General features: G+C 38.5%; 2 non-coding genes across 2 annotated transcripts; both read left to right on the top strand.

Annotated features, from left to right (window-relative positions):
* Window positions 1–9,116: 9,116 nt before the first annotated feature.
* On the top strand, window positions 9,117–9,223 carry LOC121228470 (small nucleolar RNA R71). The gene has a single exon (XR_005926046.1). It is a non-coding gene; the product is annotated as a small nucleolar RNA R71 (small nucleolar RNA).
* Window positions 9,224–20,293: 11,070 nt separating this feature from the next.
* On the top strand, window positions 20,294–20,400 carry LOC121228596 (small nucleolar RNA R71). Its single transcript, XR_005926172.1, has one exon. It is a non-coding gene; the product is annotated as a small nucleolar RNA R71 (small nucleolar RNA).
* Window positions 20,401–21,270: the final 870 nt, after the last annotated feature.

The following is a 21,270-nucleotide window of genomic DNA, read 5'->3' on the forward strand; positions in this document are numbered from 1 at the left end:
ACACATTCTTTGGCTGTTTCCAACTCAACACAGCCTCAATCTTACTAGGAGCAACGTGAATCCCTTCAATTGAAACCACATGTCCCAAGAATGTTACTTCTCGAAGCTAGAACTCACACTTGTTGAACTTCGTATACAGCTGTTTCTCTTGTAGAATCTGCAATGCCACTCTCAGATGCCCATCGTGCTCATCCTCAGACTTAGAATACACCAAAATATCATTGATGAACACCATCACAAACTGATCAGATAGGTTTAGAACACTTGGTTCATTAAGTCCATAAATGCCACTAGTGCATTAGTCAACCCAAAGGGCATCATTAAGAACTCATAATGACCATAACGAGTCCTAAATGCTGCTTTATGCACGTCAGCCTCATTTACACTCAACTGATGATACCCATAGTGCAAGTTAATCTTGGAGAACACATAAGCCCCTCTAAACTTGTCGAATAAATCATTAATCCTTAGAAGTGGGTACTTATTCTTAATTGTTAGCTTGTTCAGCTGCCGATAATCGATACACATCCGGATTGACCCATCTTTCTTTTCTACAAATAGAACAGGTGTTCCCCATGGAGACACACTGGGGTGAATGAACCCGCGATCTAATAGCTCCTAGATCTAAGCTTTAAGTTCTGTCAGCTCTTTCGGTGCCATTCGATAGGGTGCGATAGACACTGGAGCTGTACCAGAAATCAACTTAATCTCAAACTTCACCTCTCGGCTCAGAGGCAAACCCGGTAGTTCCTCAGAAAATACATCTGGAAAGTCCCTCGCAGTTCTAATAACCTCAACGGAAGAGTCTCCAGGATCAGAAACATTAATGCAGGCTAATAATGCCTCACATCCTTTCCGAACAAACTTTTCTGCCACCAGCGTAGAAATCACATTAGTCAAATAATTTCGATGCTCTCCAATCAAAATTACCTCAATATCCTCTTCGGTTCTTCAAACGACTCTCTTTGTCACACAATCCAAGCTTACTCGGTGCTTTACCAGCCAATTCATCCCCAATATCAAATCGAACTCCCCAAACGAAAGTTTCATCAGATCAACCAGAAATACTGTTCCTTGAACCTCTAACGGAACGTCTCTATACAACCTACTAACTCAGATAGATTGTCCCAATGGGCTCAACACAGTCACCTCACTATCATTATTCTCAACTAGAGTCCCCAAAGTTTCAGACACATTGCTAGCAATTTAGGAGTGTGTAGAGCCTATGTCTATTAATGCAAGAAAAGGTACATTATAAATTAAAAACATACCCATGACGATGTCCGGAGCATCTCGGTCCTCATAGCGACGTGCAGCATAAACCAGTGCAGGCTGCCTCACCTCAGTCGATCTAGCACCTCTGCTCGTTGCTCTCTAACCTTGACTCATACCATTACCACCCTTGGCCTGACCTCGGCCACTAGATGGCTGTTGAACTACCCTCGGTGGCTGTAAAGTACAAGAACTAGGAGCTTGCACCTGATCAGTTCTCAACGAGCAATCCCAAACGCGGTGCTCAGTCAACCACATCTCAAGCACACCCAAGTAGTCCTCCAACACTCGCCTGGATGGCGTCTACCATGGTGCGCACATAGCGCCACCCCAGAAGGTGTAGCAGGAGGCCCCACTGATGGTCGTGAAACTAACTAAAAATTCAACTTAAGGCAAGTGCACCTATCGAATAGTAGTATAGTTATGGTGAGACCGGAAATATCATACCCACGAGGACTAAAAGTACTAGTAATTACTATCTTTTTATTATCTAGCCTAACAATTAAGAGAGTGTTTAAGCTAAGACTAATTATCTAATTAACTAAGATTACGACAGAGATTAAAGTTGGAAAATACTGTTGAAAAACCGATGGAGGAGACAATACCCAAGGAAAAATCCACTTAGACTTCACTTATTACTTCTGAATTAGACGATTTATTCACTTGACTAAATCTGTAGAAATCTCCAATTTATGTTAATATCTCTCTTGAGACTAAAAATAACTGACTCTAGGTTGATTAATCGAAATCTCTTTCTAATTAAAACCCTTATTGTCGCATTAACTCGATCTATAGATTCCCTTATTAGATATGACTCTAATCCAGCAGATTTATGTCATCCTATCTCTAGGATTGCATGCAACTCCGCTTAATTATGAATGATCTACTCTTAAACAGGGACTTTTACTGAATAAGCACATCAAAAACCTGAACTAATATCCATGAATATTGAAGCAAGATTTAAAACTCACAATTAAGAATAAGAACAAGTATTTATCATATAATTCAAATAGTAATAATATTCATCTTAGGTTTCATCTCCCTTAGGTATTTAGAGAGTTTAGTTCATAACAATAGATGAATACATCTCAAAATTGGGAAAAATAACAAAACATAAAGAACCCAAAGAACTTCTAAGGAAATTGAATAGAGATCTTCAGTCTTGAAGTAGTTCCTGCTTCTGAGCTGATTCCGATGGTTGTCCTTGAGTATTTTCTGCCTGTGTCACTTTGATCCTCTTCTAGGGTGTTTATTTAGACTTTGGAATTCCTAAAATAGCTCAAAATTAGCCTTTTTCGATTAGAATTAGACATTAGCTTGACAGGGACACGGTCGTGTGCTACGCCGGTGTGAAGGTGCTCAGGTCGTGTGTAATTCTGACTTGGTTTAATGTTGATACATCCATGATACATAGGCGTGTGGCCTGTCCGTGTGTCACACGCATGCGTATAGATTACCTGTGTGGAAGTGCCTAGGCCGTGTGGAACACTGAATTCGGCCTAACTTGTCTATTTTTGGCCCGTTTCTTGCTCTTTTTTCTATTCTAAGCTCTCCTGTAGATAAAACATGAAATCAAAGGATTAGAAATATCAAATTCATTAAATATTATGATAATCCTTCCAAAAATATGTCAAGCATGGGGTAAAAATATGTATATATTATGGTTTATCAAATATCCCTACACTTAAGCATTTGCTTGTCCTTAAGCAAAATTCTCAACTCACAATTAAAATTAATTCTTCTTAACTTATAATTCTCATAAAAAAATGTTTCGAAGTAATCCACAGATAATCACACATTTAGAATTCAACTAAAAGAACATCAAAGTTTCAAACAATCCAAGTTGAGCATTTTAATCATAAAATCATAGGTATCTCCCTTTATCTAAGTAATCACCTTTAATTCCAAATTGACAAGAGTTGGCATCCTCACTAAAGATTCACTCAAATCACTCGAAGTGTTTAAGGTTCAATAATTAAGCACTCAATAGTCAAACATGAAAAGTTATTACCATAGGCTTGCATGAAAATCAAATCTCCACCACTATAAATAAAACGATACACGAATCAAAATGTATTTAATAGGGTTGTAATGGGGCTTGGGTTAAAGGTGTGATGAAGGCTGAAAAGAAGGTTAGAATCGAGATTAATTTAATAAATTACCCAACTTAGAAGAATAAAGCTAATTACTGAATTACAAACAGGTGCCAGAAATAAAACTTTCTAAGATGAAGTGAACTTTCCCCTCAATATAATAACCTTAACTTATCCAAGCTCTTTAAAAACAATATGTAATTGAATGAATATAAATATACAATTTTTTATTTTTAAGAATAAGAACAAGTACAATAATGAAAAGTACATAATAAGAAATAATTCAGCAACTGGAATGAACGAAAATAGTTAGGTAACTAATCAAATCAAATCTCAATAAAAAAGGAATCAATGAAAAGGGAGAAATTCTTAACGAATCAAAAAGGGTTAAGTTGTGGATTAACATTAAGGGGAAAAATCAAGAAGCAATGGTTAAGGCTCAAAGGGATTCACCAGAGGCCAATTATGTGGGTAGGCTTTTTATGGGGTAAATGGGTTAAAACCTAAGTGCCTTTGTCATCTCGGTATATCAAATCAATGGTGTGGTCTCGACATGTATAATCGAAGCAAGTTCTAGAATAACAGATCAGTATTGACACACTCATAAGCAATAATAAAAGTGAGCAAGAAAGGATATATGCTCTACATGCTTAAGATCTCACTAAAATTATGACTTTTGATGTCAATCCTGCAAATTCAAAACTTCAAGATAATATCTCAATTCAGGGAAATAACCTAGCAATTTTAATTCTCAAAAGTCAACTTATCTTGCTTGATTCCCTAATGTCTTAAGGTTTAAACAATCAATGCATAATTTCCTATGATTTAATTCAAAACATATCAATAAAAATTATAATTCAATCAGAATTCACTCTAATAATAATATGAGAAAATTGTTTGAGAATGAGATAAAAATTTAGGGATTTTCTGATAATTATATAAATAACCTCCCCACACTTAAGATGTACATGTCCTCAATGTACAAAGATAGATAACAATAGATGCATAATATCATAAGAAAGGGAGAGAAGTGAAACTACCCTGAATTTTTGGAAGCAATCCTTGGAATAATGAAATTGAAAATTGTAGATATGGCTAATGATGTGCATGAGTTGGATCTACTATTAAGAAAATAAATACAACTTGTCGAAGGGGATTAAAGGATTAGAACTCGATTAGGAATAATTATTTAAAATAAACACATAGTTCAAAATATAAGAGAAAAATAAACATAAAAAGAAAAAGGAACATAAAAATAAAAATAAAAATAACACAAGTGGACTCAGTGGTCCTCAGCATAAGAGTCGTGAGCCGGTGGTGTTGAAAGAGCGATATGAAGGTGCTCGCGAATCTGCTGCAAAGTCACATAGAAACTATCGAGCTTCACATCAATACTATCGAATCTCTGAGTACAGTACTGACAAAAATCAGTAAACTCCTCAAAGGATACTCTTCGAAAGCTGGTAGCAGAAGGAGCATGGTGGTGACTTGATGGTGGAGGCTGTGGTGGATCCTCGTGATAGGGAAGAACATCATCAGCGAAGTCCTTATCATTATTCTGAGTGTCAGAATACAATAATCGGTACTGAGGAGGATCTACGCCACGGCGTCGCTCGATCATCATCATATGTGTCATGTTCGAGATGCTCTGAGGGGACATTTGGCCTGCTAAGGTAAGCGTTGAGTATTGCTTCGGTGTGTTAAGGAGACCAAAATATCGAGTGATGTGAGTCACGTCAGAGCCTAAGCAAATGGGGGCCCTCCAATGTCACTCAATCTGATGGCATAATGATAGTACGACGAAGTATGCCAAATCGATAATATGGCCGTAGGCCATGCTCCAGAGGAAGTATGCGTCGTAAGTGCTGATGATACCGGTGCTCTCTCTCTAACCGGTTAAAGTGTGAGCTAGAAGGGCGTGGATGTACCGTAAGACTGGAGGGAGAGAAGTCGCCTTTGAGCGACTCGCGTCATATGTAGTCTGGCTATTGGTAAGATCGGTCCAACAACGCGAAGGTGTGTGATGGATGTGTCGATGAAGTCGAAGGAAGTTCTAGGTAGAGATGAATTCCTCCGTGTAGATTCTCATGGCAACACTGAACTCTGGGACACTCATGTGTCGCATCAGGCCACCGAGGCGGAAAAAAATAGTGTTTGGCTCGTTGTGGATTGCCATGACCTGCTGGGCCGAGAAGGAGGCACTGAACTCCAAGGTAAGCTCCGTATAAATCGATATGACGATATTGAAGAAGTGATCCAAAGGAGTGGTAGCGATGGTGGCACGCACGTCATCGGTTAATTGGACCTACTCCAAAGCGGCCCAATCAATGCAACGACCCAACCCAAGTGGTCAAACTCGATGTGCTAGTATAGGTCCTCATGGGGGCCTGCCTAAAATCGGAGATAGGTTGACGAATCTCAGTGGGTGCGCTGGAAGAGGAGGTCGAACCAGGGCCCTTCCATTTTTTCAATGCGGGGACGACAGTTTTCTTGCCTCGAGTGTTTGTCATGATGTACCTAAAAATATAAAATAATCCTAATCAGAAAAGTAACTAAAAGAAGAAATAAGTAAGTAAAAAACTATGTTAAAACAAATCGGTTGAATGAGACAAATACGACTAGCATAATGAATTAAACAAGGGGTATGAAGAATGGAATAGCAGCAATAATAGAGTTAAAATAATAAGAACTGACCTAAATTATTATGCATCAAAATAGAAATCATCAGAACCAACTTAAAGTCAAAATAATGAACACAAATAAAGGATGATAAAAATAAAATGATAATAAAAAAGGAAAATTAAAAATAAATAAGATAAACAAAAGAAAGAAAATGGTGGAAGAATTAACCGACGGCGTGTAGAATGGTTGACAAGGGTACGAACGGTGGTCGACAGAAGGGGGGTAGCTGAATAGGCGAGGGTTGGTCAGAATGAAAGGTGCGCGCAGGGTGGCTGGTGAAGTATGAGGGCCGAGGGGAATGGGGCTGACGTGCGAGGCAAGAGGAAAATGAGAGGGTTGAGTTAATGGGTCGATCAAACGGCTAGGGCGTGGGGCTTGAGGCGTGAGTGGGATTGGGGGGTCCGAATCAGGATGGAGGGAATGGTTGTTGACTGGTGGCTAGGTGTTTGTGCGCAAGGGAGAGAGGGTGGTTGAGACGGGTTCGGCGAGATGAGGGTGAGGGACTATAGTGGTCAGACTGAGTGAGAAGGAACTATGGTAGCCGGAATTGGGGTAAAAGTTATGGTGGCTGGGAGTTGAAGAAGAGAGGAAAAAGACAAAGTAAGAGAAAGAAGAAAAGAGGGGTTAGGGTTTAATAGGGGACATGATCATGTGAGGTCTGTGTTGGGCCACACGGTCGTATCGCACGACTGTGTGCTTTGTTGTTCGTTTCTCCCACGCCCATGTGGTTTCTCACATGCCCGTGTGTCTGAACACACGACCGTGTGCCTTATCCGTGTAACTCTCTGACTTGTATGAAATTTGAAAATTTAGCTCCAGTTTGCACACGGTCTAGGACACGCCGACCATACGGCCATGTCACACGCTCGTGTGGATTTATCGCAAGCCATGTGTATGTCGGTTTTTGGGAAATTTCAACCCTGTTTCCACATGACCAAGGACATGTCCGTGTGTCCAGGCCGTGTGAGTCACTGTACCTATATAAAAACACGAAAAATAGATAAAATAAATGGGTTAGTGGTGTTAGTGCTCAGGTTGCCTCCCGAGAAGCCTTATTTATAGTCTAAGCTCGACTCAGCTCATTTTTGCACAATCATGGTGGTTCAAGGAGTTGAAACTCCTCATCCCTGCTATAAATCTTATCAAAATAAAGTTTTAGACGAGTACTATTTACCTTAAAAGTGCCGAATTTGGAATGAGTTACCTTAACTGTACCGTATGGGAAAACATTGAGTATCGTAAAAAGGGATTTCTCCATTAGGTTCAGAAGTGGCAACACGAGGGTCTGCTTCATCTAACAGTACTTTGTCTCCAACCTTAAGTTGATTCGATTCACCTTTAAGTTTGTCATGGCATTGCCTTGATTCATCGTGTATTCTCAGTTTCTCCTTAACCTGTGTTCGCCATTCATCTAGTTCCTTGATTTGTAGCCTTCGCTCTTCATGGATAGTCTTATCATTACATGGATTGGAATGTGGCTCATTTGTACTTCTCGAAAGTTTTTCCTGTAAAGAGGGTTGAACAACAAAGTTACTACTATTAAAAGAACTTGTGTAATCATGTCGATCACTAGTCTTTTTGACAGAATCACGAGCTTGGGGTTTAATCGTGTCATCACATACACGAAGCGTTAATTCTCTTGTACCAACATCAATAATAGTCCTAGTAGTCGTTAAAAAGGGTCGTCCCAAGATTAAAGGAACGCCACCGTCCTCTTCCATGTTTAAAACAACAAAGTCTACTGGGAAAATGAATTTATCAATCTTAACGAGTACGTCCTCAACAATACCCCTAGGAAATCTAATAGTTTTATCTGCCAGTTGTATACTTATCCTAGTTTGTTTAGGTTTCCTAATACCTAGTTGTTTAAACATTTTATAGGGCATGACATTTATACTTGCCCCTAAATCGGCTAAAGAATTATCAACATTTAAACTACCGATTAAACAAGGAATAGTGAAACTCCCTAGATCCTGTAACTTGTTGGGTAGTTTATTTTGTAGAATTTCCGAGCAAATTGCATTTAATTCCACATACGATGAATCATCTAACTTCTGTTTGTTTGCCGGAAGCTCCTTTAAAAATTAAACCGAGTTGGGCATCTGCGAAAGGGCTTCAATAAACGGTAAGTTAATATGTAACTTTTTTAAAATGGTAAGAAATTTATCGAATTGTTCATCTGTGCGGTCTTTCTTTTTCACTTTCGGGTATGGCACGCGAGGTGTGTTTTCTCTGCTTACTGATATTTGTTTGTTCTGCCATTCATCCACCTTATTTTGGCTTACCACTGTTTCTTGCCTTGGTTCTGGTGTGAACTCAACTAACCCTTTTTCATATTGAATAGTAATCGCATGAAGCTACTCTCTTGGGTTAGCCTTGGTGTTGTTGGGCAAGCTATCTTGTGGTCTTTTTGAGATCAGTTTAGCAAGCTGACTATTTGAGTCTCGAGACCTTGAATCGAAGCTTGCTAATTTTTAAGTGCTATTTCGGTGTTTTGGAAACGTATTTCTGACACTGAGATGAATTTTGTTAACATCTCCTCGAGTTCAGCTTCTTTTCCTATTGATATGGTGGTTGAAAACCTGGAGGGGGTTGTGGTCTTTGATTACCTTGACCACCCCAAGGGAAGTTGGGATGGTTCCTTCAACCTCCATTATAAGTGTTACTATAAGGGTTATTCTGAGGTCTAGAATTGTTACCTATATAGTTGACTTGTTCATTTGTAGTGCTAGGGTCGTAGGCTAGGCATTCTGTATTATTCATTCCTCCCCCATTTGTACTGTATTGCATCACCGATGTACCTGAGTCGAGACACATAAGCCATCAATCTTTTTATTTAAGAGTTCTACCTGGTTTGATAACATGGTGACCGCGCCGAGGTTGAAAACACTGGCTGCTTTATTAGGCTTTGTCCTCATGACTTGCCACTGATAATTATTTAGTGACATGTCTTAAATGAACTCATAAGCTTTTTTATTATTTAATGTTCTATCGGCCGCTGCATTGACCACCTGTCTCGTCGAGGGATTCAAACCATTGTGGAAAGTTTGAACCTGTAGCCATAAAGGTAATCCATGGTGAGGGCACCTTCTCAATAAATCCTTGTATCTCTCCCATGCCTCATATAGTGTTTCTAAATCCATCTGCACAAAAGAAGAGATATCATTCCTCAATTTAGCTGTTTTAGCTGGCGAAAAATATTCGAGTAAAATTTTTTCGGTCATTTGTTTCCAAGTAGTGATTGATCCCTGTGGTAACGAGTTCAGTCACTGTTTAGCCTTATTCCTTAATAAAAAGGGAAATAACCGAAGGCGAATCATCAAAAACGCCATTGATCTTAAAGGTGTCGCAGAATTCCAAAAAAATTGCTAATTGGGTGTTTGGATCCTCGTCCTGCAAACCATCAAACTGAACAAACTGTTGTATCATTTGAATCGTGTTAGGTTTTAGTTCAAAATTATTTACAGCAATAGTAGGTCTAACTATACTCGATTTAGTTCTTGTTAAAGTAGATTTAGCATAATCATACATGGTACGAGGAGCAGGATCCTGATTTACTAGATTTGCAGCAACCACAGAAGGTAGCAGATTATTCTAATTATTAGTCATCTCCTTGGTTGTAGTATGGATATCGTCCTCTCGCTCTTCCTCTATGTATTATAGACTTTGCCTTATTTCTCTTTGTTTTCTGTGAGCTATGCTCTCGATCTCACTGTCAAAAAGCAAAGGTCCTGACGGGTTCTTCCTAGTTATAAACTAGAGACACCTGCCAGAAGCAATTAAAAAGAAAAAATAAACTTGAAAAGAAAAAGTAAATTGCAATAAAAGTAAAAATGGCTAAAGTAATAAAAATCAAGCGTTCCTAATATCTTAGTCCCCGACAACAACGTCAAAAACTTGATGGTCGTGGAACTAACTAAAAATTTGACTTAAGGCAAGCGCACCTATCGAACAGTAGTATAGTTATGGTGAGACTGGAAATATCGTATCCACTAGGACTAAAAGTACTAGTAATTACTATATTTTTATTATCTAGCCTAACAATTAAGATAGTGTTTTATCTAAGACTAATTATCTAATTAACTAAGATTACGATAGAGATTAAAGTTGGAAAATACTTTTGGAAAATCGATGGAGGAGACAATACCCAAAGAAGAATCCACCTAGACTTCACTTATTACTTTTGAATTAGACGATTTATTCACTTGACTTTATCCGTAGAAATCCCCGATTTATGTTAATATCTCTCTCAAGACTAAAAACAACTGACTCTAGGTTGATTAATCGAAATCTCTTTCTAATTAAAACCCCTATTGTCGCATTAACTCGATCTATGGATTCCCTTATTAGATTTGACTCTAATCCGGTAGATTTATGTCGTCCAATCTCTAGGATTGCATGCAACTCCGCTTAATTATGAATGATCTACTCTTAAACAGGGACTTCTGCTCCACTGAATAAGCACATCAAAAACCTGAATTAATATCCATGAATACTAAAGCAAGGGCTAAAACTCACAATTAAGAATAAGAACAAGTATTTATCATATAATTTAAATAGTAATAAGATTCGTCTTAGGTTTCATCTCCCTTAGGTATTTAGGGAGTTTAGTTGATAACAATAGAGGAAAACATCTGAAAATTGGGAAAAACAACAAAACATAAAGAACCCAAAGAACTTCTAAGGAAATTGAATAGAGATCTTCAGTCTTGAAGTAGATCTTGCTTCCGAGCTGATTCCGATGGCTGTCCTTGAGTATTTTCTGCCTTTTACACTACGTGTCACTTTGATCCTCTTCTAGGGTGTTTATATAGACTTTGGAATGCCCAAAATAGCCCTAAATTAGCCATTTCTGAATAGAATTAGACATTGGCTTGACAGGGACACAACCGTGTGCCACGCCCGTGTGAAGGTGCTCAGGCTATATGTAATTTTGAATTGGTTTAATGTCGACACGGCCATGACACACGGGCGTGTGGCCTGCCCGTGTGTCACACACGAGCATGTGGATTACCCTTGTGGAAGTGCTTAGGCCGTAAGGAACACTAAATTCGGCCCAACTCGTCCGTTTTTGGCCCGTTTCTTGCTCTTTTTTCTATCCTAACTCTCCTATGTATAAAACATGAAATCAAAGGATTAGAAGCATCAAATTCATTAAATCTTATGATAATCCTTCCAAAAATATGCCAAGCATGGGGTTAAAATATGTATATATTATGGTTTATCACCCACTCTCACTGGCCCATCAGATTTGACCTTTTTCTTAGGCCTCATCGTAGCACTCGAGGGCTTAAATTCCCTCTTATTCTTTCTATTCTCTCAGTTTTGGTGCTCAGCGCGTTTAACCTCCTCGGGATCTTCGCCTTCTCAACTAGAACAGAGAAATCACGCTCCTTCTGTGGAGCTATCAGAACTCGCAAACTATCCCTGAGACCATCCTCAAACCGAACATAGGGCTCATATTCAGTTGCCTTCATGCCAAGCACATAACGGCTCAACCTCAGGAACTCGACCTCCTACTCGGCCATTGAACGATCTCCCTAGGTGAGGTTAAAGAACTCATGCCTCCTGGCATCAATGTAGCTAGTCCCCACATACATACCCTGGAACGTAGTCTTAAAATAATCCGAGGTCAATCGGTCGGGCTGAGTGCCCTCCTGAACCTTGAGCCACTATTGGTATACCTCATCTGGTAATAGAGAAACAACCCTCTGAAGCTTATGCTTGGTTGTAAAATCCAGGTCATCCATAATTCTCTCCGTGGCCTCCATCCAATACTCAGCCACGTTAGGGGCGACTCCAGCGACACCCCTGTATAACTCAGCCCCATTGGACCGAAGTCATTCTGTAACCGACCTTCGGCCCCCAGAACCAGTATTGGGCCCAACGACCCTCTCCAAAATCCTGAGCATAGCCTGAGACAATGCGTTGTCCCTGGCCACGCGATTATGAAACCCAGTCTCAGCAGCAGGCGACACTGTCATCTCACTTGTGTCCAAATTCGGTATATTATCCATGGAAGAGGACTTAGCTCGATCCCCTCTATGCCCTCTACCTCGGACGCTAGTACCAAGTCCGCGGATACCTCGTGCGGTCAGTGTCTAATCGAATTTATCTGTATTAAAAATATTATGGATTAGTTAACAGTTCCGATATTTTATTAACATATATTTTATGCAATACAATATCAGAAGTTTAGAGTCTGTTATCGCGAATCGTAGTCTCACTACTAGTTTCAATTTACACTTCCTATAGTGTTTTCAATATGGTATACTATCTAAAGTAGTTTCAGAATATTCTAAATCATATTTTCAGACAATTTTAAAAAGAGTTTCAAAAAACTTACAGGATCAGCGCTGGAGACTCGGTATGCCACATACTTATTCCAAAAAAAATATTTCAAATTATTTACAAATCATTTCTTTAAAACCAATCTTTAAAACTCAAATTCACAGCCCAGTTTTGTAACCTGGCTCTGATACCACTAAATGTAACACCCCAAACCTGGCCTGGACATTTTGGCCGGATTTAGCGAAGTCACATGGGAGTGCTTTAGAAAAATGTATTGACCTTCAAATCGCTTTATTTATTAGCTTTTACTCGGTTCGAGAATCCGAGTTCTAATTGATTTGATTCAAACCATCTCTTTTATATGGAAGCTTTTGAAACCCAAATAATTAATTTTAAGTAAAACCATTTTTATTTAAGAAAACCTTAGTTTTAAGAAAACCGTGTTTTGATGAGTTGCAGTTTAAATAATCACAAAACCGTCATAAGTCCCGAATGAAAACCAAACAGTCAAAGTCCACAATTACATCAAAAAGTCCAAATAAATATTTAGAAACTGGTTGTAATGGAAAAATAGTCTAAATATTTACGTGCGGCCGCTTACGAGTCCTCCGCCTCACCGATCCGTCAAGTCTGAGGATTACCTATACAGATTAAACAGAAAAAGGTTGAGTCTTCACAATTCAGTGTGTAATCCCCATAGAAAAACATGCATACAACCATTCATTTGGTCATAATTAGAATCAGTCTGGGCAGGAGCCCCATACAGAAATCAGTGTAGGCCTTGGCCCACTCAGATGCAGAATCAGACATATGTATTAAGGCCTTGGCCCATCCAAGATACAGTATGCAGAACAGAATAGATTAAACAGAGTCCTACCTACCAGCCTCTACACACCAACTCCGTCTAACCCTACACACCATGTGAGGATAAAATCGACCCAACCACCTACACGCTATTTTGCACCGAGTGTGACACATAATCAGATAATTGCAGCTGTGCTACCAGATATCAGGCTTAGAAGCCTTTCAGAACACTTCCTCAATATACATTAACCCAACCTTGATGCAATGCAGCATACAATACATGACATGCAAATATGCAATTAACAGATCCTAAATACAAAGTGGTGTGCATGTTAAGGCACGCATATAACATAATCAAATTACGAAATTAGGGGTTAAGTAACTCTCATCGACCCTACAGTAGGTCCCAGTCGACTTAGGCGACCCGGGAAACCATTTAGAGTATTTCAAAAAATTGGGCTGACACGCCTATGTAGGCCCACAAGTCCTTATGGCCCACACGGCCCAAATTGGCATTGGCCGTGTAGATCACAAGGCCTAGCCCAGAATTCTACATGCTCGTGTGATTCACCTGTGTTGGCCCACATGCCCGTGTGGTAAACATGGCCCAATTGGTTAAGCCTGTGTCTCACACACGGCCTCACTTGTCCTCACACGGTAGTGTCATACACTTGTGTCATGCGCACACGGCCTAGTTGGTCGATCACACACCCGTGTACTGCCACACGACCTACCACACAGGTGACCACACGCCTGTATGGCGTCGATAGTTTCGTTTTTGGCTTTCGTCGATTCTCATTTTTTGTGTTTTTGGGTACACACCTGGTTTAACTTTGATGCGTAATCACTCTCGAGCAAACCCAAACCTATACTCAAACATGTGTTACTCAGTTAATCCTTTAAATGATCGAATGCCAAAACTCCAAAATGGATTAGACACTTTCCGAGCATAAAGCCCTTAGATTGCGAACCACGAACGCTTCCCATTATGATTCAGCACTAGAACAGCCTCTCATACTAGATTTCCGACTATTAAAACAATTAACAAAACAAAACCCAATTATCATCTTAAAAACCATAACTTCAAGGCACCAAAACCACTTACCGAAACCACACCAACACACTCCTTGACGGAAGAGAAAATCAATACTCAAGAAAGGGAAAAGGACAAAAAGAAAAAGGGAGAATTTTTAGAGAATTTCGGCAGAGAAAGATTGAAGAAGGGAACGTAAAAAAGTTTTGGAGAAACAAAATTGAAAAATGATAACTTTCCCTCCCAAATCCCTTGATTATCTCCACTACTCAGAATTTCGGTCCATTTGAAATTCTGACAGGCCATCGAACAAAAATAAACTCTGTTGTTCGCACAAAGATTCGAACTCCAAACCTCCCACACACCAACATGCATCTTTACCACCAGACCAGCAAACCCATTCTGATAAGAAATTACAAATAGTTAAATACAAGCCTGTTGACTAGAAGTTAATGCTTAAGTCAGGAAAAAGCCAAAATTTGCCAAAGAATTTAGATCTAAGTAATCTGACTTTGTTTGTGATTCCAAGAATTTTTTCAATGTACTCATTCACCGTCTCAGAGTCTTTCATCTTTTGGAGTTTAAACTCTCAAATCAAGTTCATCATTTTCATTCCTTTAATCCTTTCATCTCCTTCATACTCCTCCTTCAAGGAATTCCAAACTTCAAAGATTGACTTTATTATCATGATTCTAAAAAAGATTTTAGATGAGACTACAGCATATAACGTAGCTCTTGCCTTCTATTTTCTTGATTTCCTCCCCTTGTGATTCTTTATTTACGCCAAAGTGAATTGGCAATTAAAGGAACTTCATAGTCTTCCTCCATAACTTTCTGATTGCGATTTTCATGTGACAGGTTTTAAATATTTATAAAGAATCGTTCTTGAAACTAACTATTATCACGATGTAGGCAAGTGTACCTATCGAACAGTAGTATAGTTTTAGCAAGACCAGATTGTCGAACCCAAAGGAACTAAAAGTACTAGTAATGACTGTTTTTTTATTATCTAGCCTAAAAATAAGGGGGTTTTGTATTAACTAACTAATTATCTAAACTAAGAATTTACAGAAAATAGAATTGGGGAATTACTTTTGGAAAACGACTAAATTAAGACAATACCTAAGGAAAAATCCACCTAGACTTCACTTGTTATTCTGACTCCGAATCAGACGATTTATTCATTTAACTTGTTCCGTAGAGATCCCTAAGTTATGTTATTATCCCTATTCAATACTAATAACGTCTAATCCCTAGATTGAATAATTGAGACTTTTCTCTAATTAACTCCCTAGGATTGCATTAACTCGATCTATGGATCCCCTTATTAGGTTTCATCCTAATCCAAAAAAATCTTGTCACCCTATCCCTAGGCGCGCAATCAACTCCGCTTAATTATGACAAATGTACTCTTAGACAGGGTCTATTCCTCCTCTGAATAAGAGCTTATCTTGAATCAATATCCTGGGATATCAAAACAAGAATTAAGAACACATAATTAAGAGCAAGTTAAATATTTATCATACAATTCAGAAAATAATAACAAGATTCGTCTTAGGTTTCATTCCCCTTAGGTATTTAGGGGATTTAGTTCATAACTAAAAAGGAAAACATCTCAGAAGAATAATGAATACAAAACATAAAGAAAACCCAAAACTCCTGAAGGGAAATTGAGAGGGGATCTTCGGTCTTGATGGTGAATCCGACTTCTGAGATGGATCAATTAGTTTCCATTGAGCAGTTCCCTGCCTCCTTCTCTCTGTGTCTATTTTGCTCTTCCTTTAGGGTGTATTTATAGGCTTTAGAATGCCTAAAAGCCCTTAAAATTAGCCTTTTCTGAATTGGACTCAACTTGGGCTCGGTAGGGACACGCCTGTGTGACATGCTCGTGTGCGATTACTTCAGGCCGTGCTCAAGCCTGTTAGAATGGCCCAGACGTGTGTTCTACCCGTGTGAGTCGTGCTTCGATTGTTCCAAATTGACACGACCGTGTGGTCTACCCGTGTGAAGAAGTCCAGGTCGTGTTGATTTCGTACATTGGCCGATTTTCTCCGTTTTTGGCCGATTTCTCGTTCTTTCGCTCTCCTATGCTCACCTAAGTATAAAACATGAAATTAAGGCATTAGGAGCATCGAATTCACCAATTCTAAGGAAAAATCATCCATAAAATGTGTTAAGCATGGGGTAAAAATATCTATAAATTACGGTTTATCAAATACCTCCACACTTAAGCATTTGCTTGTCCTCAAGAAAAATCTTCAACTTATAATCAAAAGAAATTCTTCTCAACTTATAATTTCTATCGATAATTTCTCAAAATAATCCATAGGTAATTGAAAATTCAATTGAAAGAACATCAAAGTTTCAAAAATTCCAAGTTGAGCATTTTATTCTGAAAACATAGGTGTCTCCCATCGTCTAAGTAATTATCTTCGATTCAAAATGTCACAGAGTTTCACATCCTCACTAAAGATTCACTCAAATCACTCGAGGTGTTTAAGGATAATAAATGAAGCACTCAATAGTCAGTAATGAAAAGCCATTACCATAGGCTTGCATGAAAATCAAATTTCCACCACTATAAATTGAGATGATACATCAATCAAAGGTCTTTCGAGGGTTGTAATGAGGCTTGGTTAGGGGGTGTGGTCACAAGCTAAAAGAAAAAAGTTAGAATCGAGATTGAATTGAAAAATCACTTAACTAAAAAAAAAGATTTAATAATCACTTGCGTACTACAGAGCTTCTTCTCAGAATATGGAATTTAACTTCCTTGGCTCAAATGATTACTACTACTACTAATACGTATACATACATTTTTTTTAAAAATTAAGAACAAGGTAACTTACAAAATAGAATAAAACATAGTTAAGCAACTATTTCAATTCAAATTTTGACAAAAATGGGGATCAAATTAATTTAGGGGATTTCAACAGTAATTGGTTAAGGGTTAATATTAAGGGTAATACAAGAAATGGCTTGTTAGGCTCAAGGGGGTTCACTAGGGGTTAATCGTAAAGGTAGACTTTTCATGGCATGAGTGGGTTAATCCTAAGTGCCTTAATCATTTTGACATCTCAAATCAAATGATGTGGTCTTGACTAACAGTTCAATACTGACGCACTCAAAGCAATAATAAAAGTAAGTATGAAAGAATTAAAAGATGTTCAAAAGGCTAAAAAATCTCACAAAAAATTATGGCTTTTTGATGTTTAAAACTTGTGAATTCCAACTCAAAGTAATACCTAAACTTTGGGGAAACAACCTAAAATTTTAAATTCTTAAAAATCAACTTATGATGCTTGATTCTTTAATGTCTTAAAGTTTAAACAATCAATGCATAAATGCCTATGTTTTAATTCAAGATATATCAATCAAAATCATGAATCAATCAAAATTTATCCTAAACATGATATGAGAGCTTTTCAAGAGAACAAGGCAGTCATTCAGGGATTTTTCTGATAATGCAAATGAATACCCCCCACACTTATGATGTACATTGTCCTCAATGTACAAAGATAAATATTTTGACAAATGTAAGTGTAAGTTCATAAGATAGAGAGAAAAGTGAAACTTCCTGAGTTAAAAATGGATGAAATTCCTAGATTAGCGAGAGCGAGTTGTTCGAAATAAAGCTGGAGGACAAACATGATTCTGAAGGACAAAAGGAGAATTGGGGGACTAATTTGATAGTAATCATAAAGATAAGCCGTGTTTAAAAAAAAGAATCTTCAAAAATTAATAAAAGAAAAATAAAATAAGATAGATAATTTAATTTTTTTCAAGTGGCACGGCCGGTTCATACGCCCGTGTGGATTGTGTCCCTCCCGTGTTTGTCGCGAAGTGAGATGTCGTCACACAGCCTTCGAGCGTGCCCGTGTGTCTAGGCCGTGTGGCTATATGATTATGTTACACGACCGTGTGTGATGTAGTTTGCTTCTCTCACGGTCGTGTAGCTCTGCACACACCCGTGTTATTTTGACAAAGTTGTCCACGGGTGCTAGACACGGGCGTGTAGCACGCCCGTGTTCATTTGGAAGATTTGACCATGGCCAAGTCGCACGCCCGTGGCCACTTATTGCATCCCGTGTTGGGAAAGAACATTTTCCCTATTTTTGCACGGCCGTATCGTACGGCCGTGTTTCTGTCTGTGGTTATCACACGACCTAAAGCACAGCCGTGTGGAGTTGGGAACCTGTGCTCAAAGACTCTTTTAGTGACCTAGATGTTTAAAAATTGAAATTTAAATAATTTAAAATCGTTAGTACTTGGGTTTTCTCCCGAGAAGCGCTTGTTTATAGTCTAAGCTCGATTGTTACCTTATTGGTTTAGTCAGGGCGGTTTGTAGAGTCATAGCTCCTCTCCATCGTCTTTAAAATTCTCACCATTATAAAGTTTGAGACGATGTCCATTTACTTTGAAAGTACCGTGTGATGGGTGACTTACCTCTATTGTGCCATATGGAAGAATGGATTGAATTACGAAAGGTCCTCTGCTACTGCTTGAGAATGACTCGTGTGCTTCCTTCAGACTCATTTCCTGTAAAGTAGGTTGTACCATATTGTCGGTTTTAGTAGAATGGTTTAGATGATCACCTTCAATTTCCGATGTGTTGCCAGAATTGCGAGCTTGAAGGGTGATTGTTTTGTCTCCCACACGGAGTGTGAGTTCACCTGTGCCAACATCAATAATCGTTTTAATAGTTGCTAAAAAGAGCTTTCCTAAAATCAAAGGAGTGTTGTTATCCTCCTCTATGTCTAGAACAATAAAGTCAACGGGAAATATAAATTTATTGATTTTAACTAGCACATCTTCAATAATACCCCTAGGAAATCTTATAGTTTTGTCTGCTAATTGAATGCTCATCCTAGTATGTTTGGGTTTCCCAAGATCTAATTGTTTGAACATTTTGTAGGGCATGACGTTAATACTAGCCCCTAAATCAGCTAATGCATTGTTAACATCTAAACTACCAATTAAGCAAGGAATCGTAAAACTCCCTGGATCTTTTAGTTTGTTGGGTAGTTTATTCTGTAGAATATGTAAGCAAACTGCGTTTGGCTCCACATGCGACGCCTCGTCCAACTTCTGCTTATTTGCTAAAAGCTCCTTTAAAATTTTCATTGCGTTTGGTATCTGCGATAGAGGTTCAATAAATGGTAAGTTAATATGTGATTTTTTTAAGAGTTTAAGAAATTTACCAAATTGTTAATCTGAGCGGTCTTTCCTTGTCGCGTTAGGGTATGGCACACGAGGTTTATATTTGACATTCACTGATTTGTTTTTATTATGACCTACCTCACCTTGACCTCTGCTCACCACAGTTTCTTGCCTCGGTTCTGGCTCAGGCTCAACGAATCCTTCTTCATCTTGAACATTAATTGCGTTGAGCTGTTCCCTTGGATTGGGTTCAGTATTACTTGGCAAGCTACCTTGTGGTATTTCGAAAATTAGTTTGGAAAGTTGGCCTATCTGAGTTTTGATCCCTTGGATTGACGCTTGTTGAGTTTTAACTGTTGTCTCGGTGTTTTGGAAACGGGTTTCTGACACCGAGATAAATTTAGACAGCATCTCTTTAAGGTTCAATTTTTTTTTCCTGTTGATAAGGTGGTTGTTGAAAACCCGGAGGATGTTGTGGTCTTTGATTTCCTTGACCGCCCCACGAGAAATTGGGATGATTCCTCCAACCTGCATTATAAGTATTACTATATGGGTTATTTTGGGATCGAGAATTGTTAGCCATGTAATTTAACTGCTCGTTCTCCATGTTGTGGCCATAATGTGGGTATTCTGAATTGCTCGATCCACCTCCACTTGCTTCGCACTGCATTACTGGGTGAACCTGTGAAGAACTAAGAAAACCATCAATTTTCTTATTCCAGAGTTCTACCTGATTAGAGAGCATGGTGACTGAATCGATGTTATAAACACTGGTTGTTTTTGTTGGCTTTGTCCATACGACTTGCCACTGATAGTTATTCAGTGACATCTCCTCTATAAACTCATAAGCATTTCAGCTGTTTTGTTATTGATGGTTCTGCCAGTAGCTGCATTAACCATTTGTCGAGTTAAAGGATTCAGGCCATTATGGAATGTTTGAACCTGTAGCCAAAGCGGTAACCCATGGTGAGGGCACCTTCTCAATAAGTCCTTGTATCTCTCCCATGCATTGTAAAGAGTTTCTAAGTCCATCTGCATAAACGAAGAGATATCATTACGTAATTTGGCCATTGTAGCCGGCGAAAAATATTTTACTAGAAATTTTTCGGTCATTTGTTCCCAAGTAGTGATTGACCCTCGTGGTAACAAGTTCAACCACTATTTAGCTTTGTTCCTCAACGAAAAGGGAAACAACCAAAGATGTATGACATCATCAGAAATGCCATTAATTTTAAATGTATCGCAGAATTCCAGGAAATTTGCGAAGTGAGTGTTTGGATCCTCATCTTGCAAACCATCAAACTGAACAAATTGCTGTATCATTTGAATAGTGTTAGGTTTTAGTTCAAAATTATTTGCAGCAATAGCAGGCCTAACTATACTTGACTCAGTTCCTGTTAAAGTAGGTTTAGCATAATCATAGATAGTACGAGGAACAGGATTTTGATTTTCTAGTTCAACAGATATCGCAGGAGGTAGCTGATTGTCTTGGTCTTCTGCCATCTCTTCAGTTGGGGTTTGAGTATCGTCCTCTTGCTCGTTCTTTGTGTATCTTAAGCTTCACCTTATTTCTCTTTGGTTTTTGCGAACTGTGAGATCGATTTCTTCTTCAAAAAGTAGTGGTCTTGACAAGTTTCTTCTAGTCATAAACTATAAAAACCAGCCAAGAGAAAGAAAAAGTAAATTAATAAATAATAATAATAATTAAATTAAATTATATTAAATTGCAAGAAAAATAAATGGCTAAAGTAATAAAAATTGAGCGTTCCTAATATCTTAGTTCCCCGGCAACGGCGCCAAAAACTTGATCGCAATTTTTGTGTGACAGGTTTAAATATTTATAAAGAATCATTCTTGAAACTAACTATTATCACGATGTAGGCAAGTGTATCTATCGAACAGTAGTATAGTTTTAGCAAGACCGGATTGTCGAAC

This window comes from Gossypium hirsutum, chromosome A04 (genome assembly GCF_007990345.1).
Source record: "Gossypium hirsutum isolate 1008001.06 chromosome A04, Gossypium_hirsutum_v2.1, whole genome shotgun sequence".
NCBI classification, from domain to species: domain Eukaryota; kingdom Viridiplantae; phylum Streptophyta; class Magnoliopsida; order Malvales; family Malvaceae; genus Gossypium; species Gossypium hirsutum.